Here is a 22919-nt window from a genome sequence, read left to right on the forward strand (position 1 = left end):
AATAGTTAAATATTTTTCAGCTATTGTTTGTGTGTGTGTGTGTAATTTTAAAAACAGTAGGCCTAATTATATTGAATTAATATGGTAACTGAGTCAAACCTAATGTTTTTCTACTACTGTATATCTCTCAATCTTTTCTGTTTTTTTTTCAGTGCTCTGTGATGGCCTTATAATATGATTTATGAATTGAGATGTAACTTGTCATAAATATCTCTGTTTTCTGAAGTATGAAAGGTGAGACACAATCCTTATGTTTAATACCTGTGTTACATCTCAGGTTTTGAATCCTATCAGCTGCAAATCAGTCGGTAAAACAGATGAGCGCAAATATTATCTCTGTATAAATGCTGGGACTCTGTCCAGGTTATCTGCTTCAGATTCAGATTGTGATCCTCCATCTGTACGAGTAGTGGCAGTGCACAGAGCAGAACAGGAAATCTGATCATCTGGAGTTATGAGCTGAGAGACTCTCTCTCTGCTCTGTACCTCTTTTATTGGCCTCTACTTGCCTGCTTGGTTCTAGCTATCTAAATACTTAATGACTGCTCCGTACACCAGTGGACGTACACGTGCTCTCTCACGCTGCACTCTCTCCTTCCTTCATAGGTCACTCAAATGTTTACGGTGAGCAGGAGGCATTTTGCTGGCCAGTTTACATGGTGATGTGTGGTGGTAATGAGACAGCAGTGCTCCAGCTCTCGCAGGATACATGAAAGAATAAAATAAATGAGGAATCTCTTGCTCCCATCTAGGCATCGCTTCAAAGAATGTTGCTATAGCAACCTGTGCAAAAATCCCCCAACAACCCTAAAATGTCGTTTTGTACATAATAGGAGTTATGTATGCGCATGTGCAATATTCAGAGCATGTCTAACGTGTATAAATGATAGATTTTTGCATTGTTAAAGGCACTAAAACTGACAGTATAACAACCAAACGTCATGCTGAATCACTTGCTTAGTCAGATTGCTGAATGATCTGCCTTTTCCAACAGCAAACTCATTATTGTTGTGTGAGTATAGTAAAAAATACTTTAATGACTCAATAACGACCTAGAATACTATTCCTTCTGTATTGCACTTCCAAAGCTCTTATGAAGCAAAAACATTAGTGCATGTTCTCTGACACAAGCAATTTCCCCAGTTATTGCACTGCCCTATCTTGTGCTTGAGTAAGTGGAATGCGACTTCTTAGAGGTGTCTCTTGTTCTTCATCCTGGGCTCATGAATCTCATCATAGAAATCTTAGCTAATGTGCAGACCCTCATCAAGATGCTTGAGAGATGAAAGCAAGAAGATGAATACAAGTGATCAACATATAGTTATGCAATGTAAAATACCTTTTGTTATGTTCTGTGATATAATGATGGCTAACTTAATAAAAGCTCTAGTCCAGATATAGTTCATAAATTTAATCAGATAACCAAATACCCTTTCCAAGCCATCTTTCCAAAACAGCAATGCCTATAAAGAAAATCTTCTTGGTTTTTCAGTGTTTTAGGATAATTGCTACGAATTCCCTGTGCATTTTCAGATGGAAACATATCTCTTGAGTTGAGTTTTAGATGGCAGGAAAATAATTTACTTCAACTGATCAACTGATCCTACACATGCATTCGGCTAAACCCCTTAAGGAGCACTATAATCAACTTCCTCAGAATTACTCTCTCTTAGGGATTCATTCAGTCATTTTGTAGAGAACTCTACTAAAGTGTTTCTACTAAGCCCGTATAGGTTCCAGAAAAATCTGAATGAAACTTTCATGACTATCCATGTTTCAGTGTCCTGTGACTTTTGTGACTATGTTTGTACTTCTTGTTTACCTGCTAAAGCCTTTGTGTGGGCATTCTTTTTCCAAAGCTTTTCCCTTTTTTCCCTTGGTGGGCTCTTCCTCTGTAGTTTCCATGGTAACATGTCAAGCTACCAGGAGCTCCTATCCCCACCGCTTAGGGTTGTGCTGAGTTTGAGAGCACGCGTGTGTGTGTGTGTGTGTGTGTGTGTGTGTGTGTGTGTGTGTGTGTGTGTGTGTGTGTGCGTGTAACATAGTAACAGAGAGAGAGAAAAAGAAAGGAAGCAGGAGAATGGTTTTCAGAGGTAAGTGGAGCTGCTTGTCTCTTAAATGCAACCAGCTTCTTTCACTACCATTCAGAAATGCACTCAGTCTCCATGGTTACATGCAGTCCTATCCACCATGCATTTTAGTGTACCTTGCCTCTGTAGTGGTGAGTAGCCTACAGCACACATTAAAATTACACACCATCTAATCCTACTCTTTCTGCTGCTTTGAACTAGGCTGTTTTTGTGTGCTTGCTGGGCTTTCTATTACATACACAATATTCTTCTCTTTCTTTGTTCTTAAACTAATATCTTATGTCCTGTGTTGCTTTTGTTTGTCTTATTTTCTCTATCTAACTTATTCTCACTAGTTTAGGAAAAGTTGCAGCCTGCTTTCTGTCTATACCAAGAACTCCTCTTTATCCTCCTTTGTGCTCTCTCTTACTGTCTCTTACACACTCCCTCCCTCTCCTGTTCTCTCCCTCTGCCTTCTGATATGCTTTACTGAATTACCAAATAACAGCAGTTGCATTTTTGACAACTGAAGCACTCTGCAATCAGGTTGTTACTGCATTACTCTCAGCTTCTCACTTTCTCATAAAGATTCATGCTTTTCCCATCACAGTTAGAACCATATATGCTAACACTTTGAACAGTCCAATGGAACTTGTTAATTAATTCCTCTTAGACAGCATTGCTGTGCGTATTTTTTGTTTATTTGTGTGAGTAATTTGGTTTTATGTGTAATGTTCAGATCAGAGGATTTTCTTCACATTTTAGCCAGAGGGTGGTGATGGTAGGATGTCTCAATTGAAACTGACATTAAAAAAGTATGAAAGAAATTTGAAAGAAAATGCTGAGAAAGATGTTTGATAAGCGTCTACTGGCAATACTACTGTGCTAAACAGAAACCAAGTTAATCCAAACGAGTGTGTGATATCCAAGGTATATGAGGATGTATTCTTCTATATGAGGAGTATTGTTTGAGGTGATAGGAAATGGTTGTATGTGGCAGGTGTATGAACCCCAAACATTTCTTGGGTTAGTAAGGATAGAAGGCTATTCCATTCCTGTCTCTTTATTGAATGTATTTATTCACAGGATGCACAGGAGTGTCTTTTGTGGGAGGAAAGGTGTCTCAGATATTATGCCCCCTATAATGGTTTAATACATGATGTCACATGCCGACATTTGTTGAATATCAGGTCATATGTTTAGCATGTTTAGTAGGTGAAGTCTAGACTTACTTTAGTGAGTTCAATGATCACTTTAGTTTAATTAAATCTGTAACCTATTGTTTGAGAAGAGTAGATTGAACATTTGACCATCACGCACGGTACATTCTATAGGCTATTGGCAATAAAAAAAGAATGATCTGAGCTGTGTTTGTAATCACTACTTGGATCAGTAAATGATTCATCTTCATTCTGTGTCCAACAATCATGGCCTTTCATAAATCAGACATAGGCATTTGGTTTCCTCAGAAACTCCTTAACTCCTTACAAACTCCTCTTATGTTTTCCTCTCAGTTTCTAGTGAGCTCAGCAAAATGTTACATGGGGCAGGTTAGGTAAATTATTAATATTTATTGAAATTAGAATTCAGATTTTTATAATAATACTAATAAGACAGCCTGACCAATGGAAAAAAATAATCTTAGAAAAAGAAAGTTGATTATTGGAATATCAAGATGGGAAATAATGGCTAACAGTTTGCAGTGGATAAAACAACAACCTACAAGCAGCAAACCAAATCAAACCAAAAGACAAAATCACTGTTGTGGAATGCACATTGTCATAAAAAGTTAGCATATATCCAGATGATATACTATTTGATGGTTTAAAATGGATATTCAGCAGAGGTAATTCTGGCAAAAAAAGATGCAGCTAATTAAGTTCAATGAGGTAAGTATAGACTCCCATGCTGATATTAGGGCAGGAATAGAGAATTTTTGCAGTTATGGTCATTGGCTCAGAGTTGGCCTCCTGTTGAACACCAAACATTTCTGTACCATAGTTCCAACCTATGAGTGCCAAATATGGGCAAGAATCTTTTTAGGATTATCAATTGTTCATTGGCCTCTTGTTGAACACCAAAAAGTTCTCCACCATAGTTCTAACCTATGAGATTCCCAGTGCCACATATGGTTGATGATTATTCTGTTTTTCCTCTGTCTTGCAGTAAAATTAACCTTGTTTTGGCATGCTTGGTAAGCCTGTTTTATCTTTGCTGTGTTGGATGCCTTTTTGGTTTGGTGTTTCTGATGTCATATGCACATGCTAGACAAAAGGATGATAAATACCTTTTGAGAACCACTAAGGAAACCACAAGGGTGAAGGATTACAAGGCTCTGCTTTCAGGGCTGCAGTACTGAGTGAGCCCTTACATAAGGAAATGAAATAGGACTTATTTATTGGACTATGGTAATGCACTTATCATTGCTAAATACAAGTCTCTTCACTCATGCATTCTCATGTGTAGTTATGTTGACTGTAAAACTAACCACAAATTCATGTTTACCAGGGTGCACTGGCAAAATAACAAAACCCATTTTGAAAATGGTGGCTGCCAATAAAATCTTGAGTGCATTTGCCCAATTGAGAGGCCATTTGTCAGCTAGTGAGGATGATGGTAGTAAAGGATTTAATGCTAGCTGTAATGTTGTTTTGTGCTGAAAGGTTTTAACCTTACACTGTTCTTTCAGCACCACTGACATTCCACTCACACTGCTCAGTGAGCTTGTAGAACTATTAGCTCAATCTTCAAATTTCCAAACACTTCCAATCCTGTATACATCGATTAACATGCCACATTGACTTCTTTTAGGTAAATAGGCCTCTTGTAAATATGATTATTGGATGTCCAGCATATCAAAAAGTCTTTCAAAGCTGTACTCACTGCCAAAATTTGAACCATTCTCTGTGTGCAATAAAACTGTGTACTGTACAGTTAACAAAGCACTTCTGAATGTTGAGGTTGTCTGATGTTGTTGTATTGGCTACCAAGGAGAAAGAGAATACATGAGACAGTGAGCTAGAGCATACACTCTAGAGAGACCACAAGAGACAATCTATCAAAAGTCTATCTGCCCCAAGGCAGATCACTAGGTTGTGGCCCTCACCCCTCACTCTACAGTGGTAGCGCTATCATTTCACTTTTGGTTTCCACCAAAAATCTGTACTGAAAAAAATCCACAATAGACAATTTAAAATTAAATATGAGTTGAGATACTCCTAAAAGATTCCTGTGATGTGGATCGATTATGTGGCGGAAACAGGACATGATCAAAGTCCAGGGTCATATATGCACACACACACACACACACACACACACACACACACACACACACACACACACACACACACACAGAGATGAGGGCTAACAATGGCTAACAAGGAACAGGTGATACAAATGACAGGTGGGGAAACAAATGAGGGAAAGAACAACAAGGAAGCAAAGAAAAACAAAGAAATGAGAAAGCGTTATAATGGCTTCAGGATGAGGGCCAATCGTGACAATTGCATAAGTTGAAAATTTATGTGTACAGAAAAGTAAAACAAGAATACATAGCTTTTGTCTAATATATTGTAAAAAAAAAGTTCTGTCATATGTACTGTGGTAAATAATAAATATTGGCAGAGGTAGTAAAATATATTTTGTAAGTACATCAGTAACATTTGGTAAAATCCACAGAGTATGAGGTGCTTTCTGATGGCAGAAGGGTATACAAGTTCTGTAAAGTTATACAAAAAAGTGTGCATATAACAGCCACTAAATGAATCAGAGTCAGCCACTGAATGAATCAGAGAATTAGCCACTGCATGAATCAGAGAATCAGCCACTGATTGAATCAAAGTCTTCTTTCCCAGTCTAGTTGCACTCTGATCCTCTGCAAGGTGTTCATCAGTCTGAGGAGTGTGTTAGGACCTCCAGAGGAAAGGCCTCATATGTGATATTTTAATAATTGCTTTTCTATATATCTATGTAATAAAAATAAGCTTTGATTCAATCTGATTTGATACGATGAACCCAAAATTAAGATCCAAATCAAGACTTGAACTTATTCAATTAACATGTTTCTTCTTCTACATTTGGAACTTCAGGTTCTCCAAATGATTTGCTACATTGATTAGTGTCCTCGAAAGGATCACTGGATCCTTCAATTTACAAAAAAATTTGTACCATCAGCATTGAAGAAGAATTGGAAAACTGCCATCTTTGTCATCTTTTATGTTGTTACACATCTTTGTTTTGGTTACTTACCACTCCTCCCTCAGATGGTGTGTGTTGTGACTCATTTGCCACACCTCCTGGGGGTTGATATGCTATGTTAATATCTTTATAAGATGTTTGTTTCTTTGACAGACTGTTGGTCATTGTCGTTATATTGGGTTTATTTTGTTCTTAAGTGCACTTTTATATTCTTCAGTTGGAGACTGCTTCCTTTCTTTTCCTGCACGTGCTACGCCTGTGACACATCCTTATAACAACATCAGTAGAGGATGTTGTTCACTCAAGCTGTTCATGCTATCATTTAAGATCAATACTGTCATATACATATTCAGATATGGTTTGATATGAAATAGGCTGAAAAATGTATCACCAAAAAACAGTGGGACATGACTAAAACAGGAGGTGCAGGGTTAGACATATGAGAGAATACTTGTTATGGTATGAGAGGTTGCACTGTCAGGTGTTGAAATGGAGGATATTCTATTCTTTTGGATAGCTAAAACAGATACAAACTATTAGTCCATAGAAACAGCTGAGCACTGTAAAGGTCTTTGAGAAAATTCCAAATATGAGAAACTGGTGAATGCATTTTAAGAGTTAATTCATTCAAATGAGTTCACACAAGTTTTTCTAGCATGAGGTCCAGTATTGAGCAATCAGAATCACAGAAAATATATGAATAATGGGTACCTCTGCACAGTAGCCTTGTACTGCAGAAAACAGAAGCAAGTGTTTTAACACCTTGGCTTATAGAAGATGAATATAACTCCGTGTGATGGGACAGTAATAAAAATAACACATTGTTTTTATTTTTTGTTAACCATATGTTTATTAGGTTTTTACACCCCACACATTTTACACCTGCAGTCTTACCCATGCAGTTCTTATGTAGTAAGATTTCTTAACAAAGGGAGAAATAATAAACAAATAAATAATAACAAACACCTATACACACAACAGTAAGCATATATACATACAAAGAAACAAATGAATTGTAGGTTTGGGAAGAAAGCTTCCCAATATGTTTCAAGGAGATTTGAAGAGATCTGCATTCTTTTTGTGTAACCTTCCAGGAATAAAGTATATCCAATGAATAATATTAAACTGTATTATCTTATGCAGCTATTAAAAGAAATAGTAGCTGTGAGCTTTCACAAAATCTCTACTACCAATAATAGTGAAGTAGCGTCATCTAAAAGGAGTAAGAGGAGAGGCAACAGTTTGCTACCTTGCTGAATGGTGTATAATGCCAGAACTGTAGGTATTTAGTTTAGTTTAAAGAGTCAGGTTTTTCTGTAATTTGAAGTACATGAGCATGCCATTTTCACACAAGTCACTGAATGTTTGAATGTCATTGTACCACTATGGTGCTATCTATCAATACTGATGGCAGAGAGGAGTTACAGAATAGAATGGAATCCTACAATGTTAGCACACAGTTACATTTTTCCTCCAAATTGTTAATTTCCATTTAATAAATGGGTTGGCATTTGTCTTATGTATATGACAGAACGCAATAAATGGTGCAACAGCCAGAGGGATGTTGACACTATGGAATTCTTCTGTTTTTAGGTAACAGGTTTAAATGCAGTTTAATGAGTGCTGATTTTCATGTTTTTTTATTATTATTTTTTTAAATTTTAAGTATTATTAAGTATTCTAAGTATTTTAAGTATTATTATTATTATTATTATTATTACTATTATTAAAGTTCTACACATGGGATATCTCTTTGGCAATGTGCAGGGCCAAATAGGTAATTTTTAATCAGATCTCTATAAAAAGTAATTTAGCTTTGGGGAACTTCTGTAGCAGCACAATTTAGAATCATAATTACACTTTTACACCTGTAGTCCTGTAACAAAGTGGATAGGGCTGGTGGAGATTCATATCATTCATTGAGGTGTAGCATTTAATCATCAGCATATAATGTTGATAGTTGTTAACTGAAACCACAAATGAAAGTATGTCAGCTAATAGCTATTTGATCAATAACCAGTACAAATAAAAGGGGGGATAATTGCCAATCCTGACTTATGTCCTATGTTAAGGAAAATTAGTTTAAATAATAGCTATTGAGGTATGATCAAGCATTCTAATCAAATTGCTTAACTTGGGACCAGTGTTTATTCTTTGAATAAAAAAAGAATATGTGGTCAAAACGTTTTCTGTATCAAAAGGATATGGTTGCTATGGGAGTTTTGACATGATCAAAATATACAAAATTCTGGATAAGACATGTTCAGTCCATAGGTACAAACTTGGTATGATCGGCAAGAATTTTGGCAAAGCTTTTTTAGTCTGAGGCAAGCAAAAAAATCTTTCCTTGGCTTCATGAATGAAGATGTAGGAAGGGGGCCGTTCACATCTAGTGCAGGCTTGCTGGTGACTAGATCTGGCTGCAGTAGCTGCATGGGAAACTGTCTTAAGTTTGGTGCTGTGGCATCACAGTTCTTTATCTATCTCTTTTTTCCTCAAGACCATCACTACATGTGTCCTCAAACAAGGAGTCTGAAGAATGGTGTGTCGCTAGGCCTCTTGATCAGAGGCTAGAACGGACCACTGATGGTGGTCAGTGTGACAGGCATCAAGGGATTTCTTCAAAGAGTCTGTATTTCTTCTTGGTGAGTGGTGTATTCGCTATACAATACAATCTTTGACAGGTGATGATCCTCAAACTTAGAGATGTGCCCTGCCCAGGTCTGTACACACCAAACTTAGTATTTTCTTCAGATGCCTTTTGTTCCAGACTCTTTTGTAGTCTGCTGAATATGCTGTTTACTTTTGCCAGTCTTTTGCTTATGGATGTGGACATGCCCTTCAAGCTTTCACAATAGAGTTTTTAGGTGGAATACAGTGTATGGAATACTTTCCCCTGCTTTACAGCCAGGGTTAATCTGCCATGGCCTAGTAAGATGGGATGGCGACAGTTAAATCTTTGTGTCGTTGGTGTTATATCAGTGTCCTTCTTCTAGATGGATGACCTAAAAGGGCTAAACTCCATCTGTCTGAGTTTGAAGTCAAAGTTGTCTTCTTAGGCTGCCTGCCAAGGCCTACTTAAGCTTAGCCTACCCAAGGAGCAATGAAATAGACCTATGGGAACCACACACGCCCAAGGTTTATTAATTTTTATTCTAATGTGTCTTGTACCTATTTCTGTTATGTTGCAAGGAAATATATATATTCATTAATGGGTCAATCAGCTGGTGTAGAAAGCTTTAAAAAACTCAACTCTAGAACTAAAGAACTGGTTATTTTCTAGCAGAAAGCCTATCAACTACCTACTGTATCTCAATCATAGAAATGTCAGCCTCTAAGCAGTCTTTACTCTTACCAGTTAATAATGCAATATATAATCTATCCAAATTTTGTGTACATTGATTTTATATGCGCGTAATGAGTTCTACATTTCCAAACATTCCACAAGATTTTTGATCATTTTATTAGATAGCTTTAATGTGCTGATTAAACTGGTTAGTACTTTTTGAAATTTGTACTCATCTTTGGATGAATGGTATTTAATGGTGTCAGAGTCATAAAGTTAATGGCTGTTGAATAGCTAATATTTGTGTCTTATTTAGTAGTAAAGGGATCAGAGACAGTTCTAGCCAAATACATGAATTAATCAGATATTTCTTACTCTTAATATATTATAAAAATATATATTTAAATTGCTTTTATGAGCATAAATTAGAATGAAAACTCATTTTGGGATTGTGTACAACCCTGCAAATGTCTACCAAATCTAAATCTCAAGCTTTTATGCCTTAGCTCCTTGAGTTACGGTTGTAGGTTTGGAGTATGTCCTATCCATAAGATTGAAGACCAAATGAAAGTCCCCTCCTATGATTAATTCAGTTATGGAGAAGATAGCTTAAAATGTCATAAATGAATTGAAGGTCATCCTGGTTAGCATGGTAAACATTCATTGTAACATTTGATATTTAATTATTACATATTTCAACAACTTTTCTTTATCGGTACACTCTAATGTGAATGCCACCCACCCCCTTTCAATAAAACTCTAGCAAACTGACAAGATGCAAGTTCTTTCATCTAGATTGAATTTCAAGCTCATTAATCTTGTCTCAGCATGTTGGTTTGGTTCTCTGCATGTCTTTTCGCATCAGTACAGTCTTTGTGACGATCCTTTGTGGTATTTTCAAAGTCACTATGGCACATTTCAAACTCAAATGTTATATCATTACTTGTGATTGGTGAAAAACTTTGACCAAGTCTGGGGATGTTTTTGATGTTAGCAAGCCTGCATCCTCTCTGGGGAATAGTTTTGTTATTATTTTTCTGTCATTTGCTTTGGTGGCATCATTTGTTACTTGCTTCTAAGGCTGTTTAGGATAAGAGCACTAGCAGAAGAGCTATGCTTTTCATGCTGATATTTCACATTTCACACTGCCATGAATTAACAAAAGCCTTGCAGTGCTATTTGTAAATAACTGGACAGTGACAGAGGTTTTGTTGTTTTGACTCTGTACTCAAGATGAATGCGTAAAATCTGCAACCTATTGACATCACCAAATACAGCATCTTAAATGCCTATACCTGCTTAAGAATGTTTTTGATCTGTTCAATGGTTTTTCCATAATAACTTAATGCATTCATTTACAGAATTGTTAGCATTTAGAAGTATATTCTTGCTTCTTAACATGGTACCAAACACCTAATATTTGGCCCAATCATTTTGATTGATTAATTCATATTTATCACTTTCATAATAAGTAGTTTTACTGGCATTGACAGAAGCAACAGACAGCTTAGATACAGAAGCAACAGACTACACAAAAGGCCTAAAATAAATTCTAGACCCTTTGTTAGCTCTTTTGTGCACGACCTAATCTTGCAATGACAGACAGCAGGCCAAGAAGGAACCGTTTATCCAATTACTCATGGTCCCTTGAAATGGGGGCTGGGGTGTGGGGGGTTTGAAAGCATGTGATTCCTTCATGTGCTTATTACATGGGTCTTCTATTACAGATGTAACTATCCTTGAAGTGAATCTTATATTCTGCATTATAACCCCAAAGGTTGTTTTTTTCCCCCATTAAAATCCTGTGTACTAAAATGCAGACTCAGTCAATATAAATTATGTCACTGTCCATTTGTATGCAAATTGCAATGAACCCTCCACTGCATAAATAGCATTATAATGCCCTTAGTCATTAATTCTAGTTATGTGGTAGAATAGTTGCTGAAAGAAGCAAAATGTCATGGTTTATGTTGTATCAGGTGATTGTATTGGCCTTTTTATAGGAATTTATGTAAAGGAGAGTGCCTGACATATACATGGTGTATACATGGACATGAGACTCAAAGGAGAACAAAGTCATGTGTGTTAATTCCACATTTAGTGGCGCCCAGCATTCATAACAAAACAGTTTGCTGTCCATGTTTTTCTTTATTACACTTTAGGGTTTATATTCTCTTTACCTTTTCATCTCTCAGAAACCAGAGAAGATTCTGAGACTCCTTCATTTGTTTGAGCTAGGCCTCAAAAGACAAAGACACAATATATTAGCATTTGCATTTACCATTAGATTCATTGCATCATTAATAGCATCACTGATTGTAATATAATATAATGCATTTTTGCCTCACCATAGTGTGTTCTATTGTATGATCATAAATCAATTTTGACTTTAAAAACTGCTCTTAGTTTGTAATATCAGGATGTGTATCACCAGTGTTTCTAAACATCAATCGCAGTTTGGATAGCACTTAATGGTAAATCCACATCAGAAATGATGTTTAGAATAAAATAGTTATGTTTTTGTTATTAGCTTTAAAGTAATGATCTTTTTGGTAAAGGAAACTGATTACATTTTTTTAAAAATGAAAGGACAGTAATATCAGTCCAGTTTACTGAAATGTGAAGATGTTGGGATAAACGTTTTCTGTACTTTGTAACTGTTGCAAGTTTAGCCATTTTTAGACTTGGCCCACTTCTTTTGAGAATGTTGATCGACTGGTGTAGTTAGCATCCTTTATTTGAAAGTTGTGTTTATTTAAATTAGGACAGTATTAAGATTTTATTTTAGCAGTTAGATTAAAAAAAACTTGATTTTGCTTTGAGATGCTTAGGGTGTTTTTTGTTCAGTGCTTGAAGGCTATTTTTGAAATATCATTGGCCTTAGATATGTTTTTTGCACAAAAGACATTTGAGAGAGAAACATTAAAAAACCCATTTTTACATTAAAATGATAAAACACAATCCCAAATTTCAACAATATGACCCAACCATAAAAATTACAAATCTTTCTTGGAGCATGCATCAACCCTTGCTGCAAAATATGTAACAACATGTCATCGCCTGAGAGACAGTCAGCGACAGCTTCCCCACTCCTTATTCCTACTTCTTGGAACTAAAAATCATTCCCTCCCCACCCATTGCCATTTTTAATCCAGTCTGTTTTGTGTGTTAATCGTCAGGAACAAACTTTGAACTGTAAGTGGGTTTGCACAGTAACCAAAAAATGTTAACTTTGTGTGTGAGTGTGTGCACCTGCACTGCATACTCCTAGTTACTTTCTTTCTAGGCTTTCTGTACTCATAAGGCTATTTAAATCATAAATCATTATAAAGTATATCAAGAAATAAACTACAAGTCATGTCTAGCTAGATCAAGAATATGTTTTCCAGTAAGATTTGTAAAGTTTTAATCAGTCACCCCTTGCTGAAGGTCAAAGTTTTGCTTTCTGCCCTGATAAAATATTTACTGCTGGTAGCAATATGGCGAAATAAAAAACATAAATCCCAATTAAAACTATATGCTATGGCTCCAGATATAGAAATGTACACATCGTGTTTTAAATCCTCTCTGTAGGCTGGTGTTACGAACCCCAGGAACAACCATCAGGCCCGCACAGCCATGCCCACTCACACACATCCCCTGATCTGACTCACCGGAATTTTAGCGCACACCTGATTTCTATTCCGCTCATTACCTACCCTTTTATAAGCTTCTCCTCCCCGCATACTAGTTGTGAAGTATTGCTCTTATGTGGCGTACCGAGCATTTCCTCATCCTGTGTGCTTTCTAGACCTTGTTTCCTGCCTGACCCTTGGGACACCTCCTGAACGCTACCCCATGTATCGACCCCGGACCGACCCGACCACGCTTACCAGCCTTACTGCACATATTAATTTGGTTGGTAAAATAAAACCACTGCAACTGGATGTACTACGTGTGTGCATTCATTACAGAATACTTCGCCTTTTCATGGATCCAGCGGAGGTACAAAACAGACTGGCCCAGCAGGAGGTTTCCATGGTTGAGCTACGCAAAACCATATAGAGACTTTCACAGGTAGTTCTTACCGTGACTGCTGTGACTCCTTCACTGTCTACTGCAGTTACTCATTGTATTCCCGTGGCCGTCCCAGAGCGATTTGATGACTCTCCAGATCGATGCAAGAACTTCCTGATGTTGTGTTCCATGTATTTCTCCCATTATGCCGTGCAATTCATCACTGACAAGGACCGTGTACAATTTGTTTTATCGCTACTGACTGGTGAGGCAGGTGCTTGGGGAACCACCCTCTGGGATAGCCAGGACCCAGTGTTACAGCCAGAAACAGAATTCGACAATCTTTTCAAGGCTGTTTTCGATCATCCTGCAAGTGGACAGGATCCCAGAACCATTTTATGCGAGATATGACAAGGGAGGCGCACGGTGGCTGACTACGCCTGAGAATTCCGTACAGTCACCGCTGGCAGTGGCTGGGACTCCAGACAGAACTCGCATGCCAATGGGAGTCGACTTTGCTGCCTGAGCTTATCAAACTTGCTATTACTGTGGATAACCTACGACGCACCCATCAGCCCTTACAATGTGCATGCCACCCCCATACTTTTGTGCTGGAGGATTCTAATGACGGATCCAGTGAAGTCCCTGAGCCGATGCAAGTGAGTCGCTCATGTGTCATCCCCCAAGAATGTGCCAGACGATTTGCCAGTGGATTGTGCCTGTACTGCGGCACTAACGGTCACTTCCGCGACAACTGCCCTGTCCATCTCCATCAAGAGAATGGGAGGACTTCTACATTCAACATACACGTAAGTACATCTTCTCTGCTGTATATTAATCATCAGCTTACACTCCCTGTAGTCCTTATGGTAACAGTCTTTCTCTTTCTGCCTTGGTGGATTCCAGTGCAGCAGGGAATTTTTTGGATGTTGGGTTAGCTACATGACTAGGAATCCCTAGAGTCACCTTAAATCCCCCACTATGTATTCATTCTCTTAATGACCAACCTATAGGTGAAGGTGTAGTCCTACACAAAACTGTCCTGGTCACGCTAAAGATTGGGTTGTTTCATTGTGAGTCAATTCAATTTTTGCTTCTGCCCTTGTCCCGTGACTCCATTATTCTGGGCTTTCCCTGGCTGTCAACCCATGACCCTTGTATCTCTTGGTCCTCAGCTGAACTACTATCATGGAGTGAACACTGCTTCCAGAACTGCATGTCTTTGCCAATCTTCTCCACTACAGTCGAGAGCCCTGAGCCACCAGCTCTCCAGTCTGTCCCTCAGCTCTATAGATCCTTCTCAGATGTGTTCTCTAAGCTTAAAGCGACTAAACTCCCACCTCATCGATCTTGTGATTGTGCTGTAGAACACCTTCCTGGAGCACCCCTACCCAAAAAATCTTCGTGGAAAAGAAAGGAGGAAGTTGAAGGCCATGCACTGATTACTGGGCCCTTAACAAAGTGACAGTAAAGTATTCCTATCCTCTTCCCCTCATCTCTTTAACTCATGAACGACTGCTAAGAGCTACCATCTTCATGAAATTGGAGTTTCATATGCACGTGAGGGTGATGAGTGGAAGACAGCCTTCACCACGACATGAGGCCATTATGAATACCTAGTAATGCCATATGGGTTATCTAATAGTCCCTCAGTTTTTCAGGCATTTATGGATGACATATTTCAAGATATGATAGATAACATCCTTGTGTTTTCCTGATCTGAAATGGAGCATGTGGATCATGTAACGGCCGTCCTGACGCGTCTCTGGCAACATCAACTGTATGCCAAGGCCAAGAAGTGTGAGTTCCACAGTAAATGTGTCACTTTTCTAGGGTGTACCCTCAAACCGGGAGCCCTCTCCATGGACCCTGATAAGATGACTGCAATACAAGATTGGCCTAAACCCATCACCGTCAAGGAGTTGCAATGTTTCTTGGGTTTTGCCAACTTCTACAGAAGGTTCATTTGGGGGTTTGGCACCATAGCTGCTCCCCTTTCAGACCTCCTCAAGAAACAAAGCAGAAAGCATCTTCAGTGGACCTCAGCCACGTATCAGGCTTTCCAAACCTTGAAGGGGGCCTTTGTTTCACAACCTCCATCAGCCCGACCCTTCTCTTCCATTCATTGTGGAAGTGGATGCTTCTGAAGTAGGAGTGGTGGCAGTTCTGTCCCTAAGACAAGGCACCCCACCTCAACTGTACCCTTGTGCTTTCTACTCCAGGAAACTACAACCCGCCGAAAGGAATAATGATGTAGGGCACCAGGAACTTCTCATGGTCAAACTTGCCCTGGAGCTATGGAGACACTGGTTAGAAGGGGCTGAACATCCCTTATTGGTATACATGGACCATCGAAACCTGGAGTACCTACAGTCAGCTCGACGACTCAATCCAAGGCAAGCTAGGTGGTCATTGTTCTTCTCCAGGTTTAACTTCAATGTGTCTTAAAGACCTGGTTGCAAAAGGTGGATGCCTTGTCACACATCTATGATAAGGCGGAGACCAACCCGACTCCAGAGATGATCCTACCTAATAGCTGCGTCCTGGCTTCCATACGGTGGGGCTTCCAAGATGACCTGGAGAATGCTTTGAAGGATGACCCTAGTCCAGAGGAATGCCCCCCAGAAAATCAATATGTTCCAGCTTCCCTCAGAGGAACATTGATAGAATGGGCTCATATGACCTTATGTAATGGACATCCCGCTATCACTCGCACCACACACATGTTGTCCCGTAGGTTTTGGTGGACCTCCCTTCCTGACAATACATGTGATTACATAATGTCTTGTGTAGTCTGTACTCATTCTCGCACACCCGACACACTCTCCCTGCTGGTAAGTTACAGCCCCTGCCTGTGCCACATCACCCTTGGACTCACATTGCAACAGACTTCATCATGGACTTACCTGCCTCTGATGGGAACACAGTTATAAAGGTTTTCAAAAGTGTGTCACCTCATTCCTTTTTCTCACTTACCTAAAGCCTGAGAAACAGCAGAAGCCATGTTCTCTTGTGTGTTTCACATATTTGGTCTACCAGAGGAGATTGTGTCTGATCATGGTTAGCAATTCACATTACAAGTCTGGAAGCAGTTTTGTAAGAAGTTGGCCATAACTTTGAATCTCTCCTGACGTCACCATACCCAGTCCAATGGGGAGGTCGAACATGTTAATCAAGAGGTTGGAAGGTTTCTCCATCAGTACTGTACTTCAGACTGGCACAAATTCCTCCCATGGCAGAATGTCATGCACTCATGCACTCCTCCACTCAGCTCACCCCCTTCCAATGCGTCTACGGCTATGAACCAGCCATCTTCCCATGGGATGACTCCTCCACTGACATACAAGCATTGGATCAATAGTTTCAACAGAGCTCTCGTACATAGGAGGTCACCCACATCCACTTGCAGAGAGCTTTACGTACCCGACAAACATTTGCCAATTGTCACTGTAACCTCAACATAATAATGCATCCTGGTCACAGGGTCTGGGTCTCGACTATAAACATGAAGCTCGGTCTACCCAGCAAGAAAGTGAGCCCATGGTACATTGCTCCCTTTAAGGTGCTTCCGCAGATCAATCCTGTATCCTACAAGCTACAGCTTCCCCCCCCCGGTATAGGATGAATCCCACTTTGCATGTGTCCCTGTTGAAACCTGTGCACTACAGTCCAGTGTCTGCAGCCACAACCCCCATCAACCCTCCTGCCCCTGTCGAGATTGACTGACTGAGAACCGGCCTATGCTGTCCGTGCATTATTGGATTCCCAGAGACAAAACGGGACCCTTCAGTATCTCGTTGACTGGGAGGGGTATGGACCTGAGGAGCAATTGTGGGTTCCCAGGGCTGATGTCCTGGACCCTCTTTACTTGCGGACTTCCACGCTGCTCACCCTAATCGTCCAGTCCCTTGGGGCCATGGTAGGCCTAGGGCTACCAGTTCTCAGGCGTCAAGTGCTGCCCGTCAGGTGAGAGGTACTGTGACAAACCCCAGGAGCAACCATCAGCCCCGCACAGCCATGCCCACTCGCACACCCCCCGATCTAACTCACTGGAATTCTAACGCACACCTGATTCGTATTCCCCTCATTACCTACCCCTTTATAAGATTCTCCTCCCCGCATACTAGTCACAAAATATTGCTCCTATGTGGCATACCAAGCATTTCCTCATACTGCGTCCCAGTTACTGACTACTGCTTGCTTTCTAGACCTCATCCCCTGCCTGACCCTCGGACACCTCCTGAACGCTACCCCATGCATCGACGCTGGACCGACCCGACCACGCTTAACTGTCTTACTGCATGTATTAATTTGGTTGGTAAAATAAAACCTCTGCAACTGGATCTTCTACGTGTGTGCATTCATTACAGCTGGTGACAACTTAAATGGACAATAATATTATTTCAGTGAGCCCTCACAATTGCATACGTTTTGGGCATCACTAAAGCTTGTTTTGTTAATATCGATATTCAACAAACAAGAGTGGAAAGCCAGAGCCTAACTCAGAGCTGCCTTGGAGGTTTATATATTAATCCAATTTGCCATTTCATTTAAGGCAACATTTCAAGTGATGAATGTAAGAGTGAATCACACCCAGCAGAAACGTTCCAGCAGCTGCAAGATTAGTATAGTGAAGTGGCAGTCAGTAACCTGGTACATCATTCCTATAACCTGGTACTGAAGGCCTGGGTTTATTGGGCAATATATGCCACATAGTGCTGTTGAACTGGATCAATTAAAATAGTTATTTAGTAGGTCTCTGAAAACTACTCTGGATACTGCTTATGGATGTTTATTTTAATTATTTTCAAAAGGCAATCCAGTTCTATAGAAATATAGTGTATGTTTCATGTCTGCCTCAGTGTCTGTTTCTGAAAGGAGTGTTGTCCTCTATGTTTGAACTCAAAGGGAAGAGTCATTTTTCCATCATGTACCATACTGTCACAGACAGCTCAGTCACAGCCCTGACATCGCATGCCAGAGCTATTTGATACAAAGGAAACTGGCATTGTGTGTTTGAGGGAGAGATCCAAAATGTGTATCTTTAACAGTGCCCCTAGGAAGTGTCAGGCATGTCTGCTCTCATTGCCAGTTCCTGCCATGTTAGATCAGTCATTTGGTGTTCTAACTGTGTGTCTGTATGTGTGTGCATATGTGTTAGGGAGCAATGTGTATGCTGACACATTGTCATCACAAACTTTGCTTGACTCACATATCAAGTCACCACTATAAAACCACATAAGCATGTTGAAGTGATGGGGAGATAAATCTTAGCTCTACTCCCCTCTGTATTATTCTCTCCATTCTATCTTTGTCATTTCCTTGCTGTCTGTCTTGCTGTACTGCTCTCACATAAACAATGTCTAGCTATATATATATATATATATATATATATATATATATATATATATATATATATATATAAATATAATTTAGCATTGTTTACCCAAGATTCCAAGAAAATTCCAGGTGAGTAACTGCAGTGCACTGTAGTAAGAGACAGAGATATTATAGAGATATTCAAAATTGTACTGAAGTACAGAGAGTTTCCAGAGAAACAGGACATTCTGGACAGAGGCCCTTCAGCTGTGCAAGCAAATGTTTCTGTATTTACTTATATTAGAAAAGGTACATTATAATATTCATTCCAAAGGGTTCTTAATATCCGCAAGTATATATCAGCTCTTTTCTTTGAGTTTCCTAATTTCCTTGCTGACATAGCAACAACTAGCAATTCAAATATAATTGTCATTAAGGCAATGTCCACTAGTATTAATATACCTTGCCACTGCAAATGACAAATCCATAACATCAAAGGTGTTTAACAAACACCAAGATCAGCATGATCAGCAAGCCTTCTCTTGGTTTCAGATAATACAGTAGACAACTCCTGCAGTAATGCATGAGGAAGAATATGTGATGACAATTGATCCTTTTGTGCCAGTTATTTTAATGGCTGTGTTAATTAATGTACATGCAGCACATGTAGAGTGGCTGTAGGCTACAGTACCACAGTTGTCTGATAATGCACATGTGGGAACCATGGATGAGAAGAACTTACAGACAAGCAACTAGTTTCCCAGTAGATGGCATCTGATTCCTCCTATCACAACTGGAAATGCATGAAATAAAGGGGAAATGTCACTGTACATATAAACTACTGCTACTGTACCTAAGACAGAAATGCCAGAATTCAAAAGGAATCCAGGAATACCAAAGTGTATAGTGGATGCATTGTGAGACCCAGCTGCAGACGATAATGATAATGACTAAGCTAACTACTGTCAGCCACAACTATAGGTTCTTCCAACTTACGCTAGACACACACTACTCTCTGGACCTGGAGTTTTTAACACTGAAATGCAGACCATTCTTTCTCCTGAGGGAATTCACAACTGTAATAATCATGGTAGTGTACATTCCTCCACAAACAAATACTGAGATAGCACTTAGTAGGCTGCATGACATTGTAAACAAACAGGTTTAGAGAAATATGCTTAATCAGTCTTAGGATACATAAACCTTTGCACTGAAAATGTACTCTCAAAAAAGACAATAAAAGTTTTTCCCAATCAGAAGCTATGGATGAATAACAATGTCCGGGCTCTGATAAGGAGTTGAGATGTGGCTTTCAGGTCAGGAGCCAGACAGACTTACTCAGCAGCCTGAAGAAACCTCAAAAAAGGCATTAAAGAGGCCAAGTGCCTACACAAATAGTGCATGGAGAAACACTTCGAGAACATCAACCCATGCAATATGTGGAAAGGAATTAAAGCACTGACTGACTACAAGATCAACAACCTGCAGGCTAGTGAAAACTTCAGCCTATCTGACGTACTAAACCAGTTCTTTGCCTGGTTTGATGTCCAAAACAGGAAGGCTTTTTACACTGCACTTCCTGGTGTGGAGCAGACATTGGTCTTGCAACACCATCAGGTGAGGACTACTTTGTAAAGAGTGGATGCCAACAAAGCAGGGGGTCCAGACAGAGTTTCCAGTTGGACACTAAAGGTCTGTACAAGCAACTAGAAAAGTTGTTTAACACATTCAACCTCTCACTACAACAAGCTGCAGTCCCAATATACTTTAAGACATCCACCATCATCCCACTCCCCTCCAAAAAAAACTATAAAAAGCCTCAATGACTATTGACCAGTTGCACTAATACCGATAGTCCTTGAATACTTTGAGAGAGTGGTGCTTTCACACACCAAAGCTATCATCCCTTCAGATCTAGACCTGATCCAAGGAGGATGCAGTCTCTGTGGTACTCCAAATGGCACCAACACATCTTGAACAACTAAACACATATGAGGATGTTATTTGGATGTTACTTGGATTTTAGTCTCTGCTTTTAACTTCAAGTGCTTTTTTGCACTTAAAGCTATTGTTATTTATCTATTCATACTATATTGTTTCATTTATTCTGCTCATGCTGCCTCCTGTAAATACAGACTGTTCCTCATTTATGTTGCAACATACTTTCAAACTGCTGTTTATGTAAATTTTAATTTACACTGCAATCTTGAACCTACTGTTTATGACAAACTGCAATTTATGTTGTAAATATCAACTGTTAAAGACTCAAATCTACTTTCTTTTAGCCCATTCTGCCAGCCATGTATATTTGTATATGTATATTTTGCTGCTATGTGAAGGCTGTCAACAAAATTTCATTACACTCACGTTTAATGACAAAGACCCCGCTCCCTTTCTCTCTCTTAGTGGAAAGTTACCATCAGAGAGTATATTAACAGATATGAATCCAGCAAAAAACATAATTCCAATCACCAAGATAACTGAAACCAATAAGCTGGCATATGCTGCCAGCAGTAGCCATGGTTAAGACCATAGGCTACAAAAAGCCAACCTTGTTGTCCCTGTTGGGAAAAAAAGGCTGGGAACCAACATAAAGATAACTCTCATGGAAGTCGTCAAACTTGTGATTGAACTCCAGAAGGTCATAAAGTCATGACATGTGTTGTCAAAAATGGTGTTTGGTGATACAATAAATAATTTGGCTGACACATAAGTGAGGCCCTGGAGGCTCTGCTAAGCAGAGGTTAACTGCACTGTCAGCCAGACTGCGGAGGTATATGAAAGAATCAGCAACCAAAAGAGTAAATGCTCTCTTTGCCAAAGAACCATGTAATATATACTGTTACATTGAAACAAAAATGCTTACTTCACCCAGTCCTGAAACAGAACAGTGCTTGAAGAGAAAATGGGAGAACAAATCTCCACATAACATCAGTGTTCAGTGGAGCACCACTGACAGCAGACAGCATTACAACAGCAGATGTACAAGAGTGGGTCATAAACATGAAGAACTGGGTAGCACCTGGGTGTGACATGACCCATGCCTACTCGCTAAACAAACTAACAATTTTTTAACAAAACAAATTAACCAGCTGCTAGATACTGGCTACCATCTAGGCTAACACAAGGCAGGATGGTACTGATTATGAAGAACCGCAATAAGGGCCAAACTCTGTATAACCACAAACCAATAATTTGCCTGTCTACAACATGGAGATTGTGTCAGGAACACTAGGCACCAAGCTGAATGCACATATATACATTATACTGCTCTAAAGGGTATTGGAAACAACAACAACTCAAGAGGCTCAAAGTCTGTCCAGGATTCAAAAACCAGTAGATCATCCTAAGTATTACCTTTTTTGACTATGAAAGCCTATGATGCAATACCACAAACCTAGATACCTAGGTTTACTAAATGCCATAAATATAGCTAACTAAATTCGTAGTCCAGTATAAAGTTAATAAGATAACTTTAAGGCAGTTGCCCAGGTGACAAAGTGTACATAGAGATGTACTGTCCACACTGTTGTTCTGCATAGGTCTAAATCCTCTCAGATCATCAAAATCAGTGGGAAATAAAGTAAATTCAAGAGTGGAACACCTATCAGATATCTCCTGTACATGGATGACATTAAGTAGTGTGTCAAGATGGAAAGAGACATCGATCCATTTGAACAAGACCTGCAGCAAGGACATGCAAGGACAAGCATGGAATGTTATTCGGGCTGGAGATGCATTTTTGGCTGATAGAAAAAGCCCAAAAATTAATCAGGACAGAAGGAATTGATCTACCACAAGGCCTTGTAACAGACCTGGAGGAGAACTATAAATATCTGAAAACCTGTAATAAAGGCACACATGAGAAAAAGAGGATCCAACTACAAGAGGTTTTATTCAGTTTAAGAAGTAGACAGTTACTGAAGGGAGAGGTTTCAGGGTTATGAATGTCGCAAGCTAGGTATGTGGGAGTTAACAGGTACTCAAGTTCAGCCCAGTCCAAGGTCAAAAACAAGGAGCAGAGACCAGGGTCAGTCAGGAGACAACTTCTG

General features: G+C 39.4%; 1 long non-coding RNA gene across 1 annotated transcript; it reads left to right on the top strand.

Moving 5' to 3' along the window:
• The first annotated feature begins 2036 nt into the window (after positions 1–2036).
• Positions 2037–17824, top strand: LOC113580508. The gene is made up of 3 exons (XR_003410970.2): positions 2037–2093; positions 8767–8911; positions 17757–17824. It is a non-coding gene; the product is annotated as an uncharacterized LOC113580508 (long non-coding RNA).
• Positions 17825–22919: the final 5095 nt, after the last annotated feature.

The sequence above is a fragment of the Electrophorus electricus genome, chromosome 4 (assembly GCF_013358815.1).
Source record: "Electrophorus electricus isolate fEleEle1 chromosome 4, fEleEle1.pri, whole genome shotgun sequence".
Classification (NCBI taxonomy): Eukaryota; Metazoa; Chordata; class Actinopteri; order Gymnotiformes; family Gymnotidae; genus Electrophorus; species Electrophorus electricus.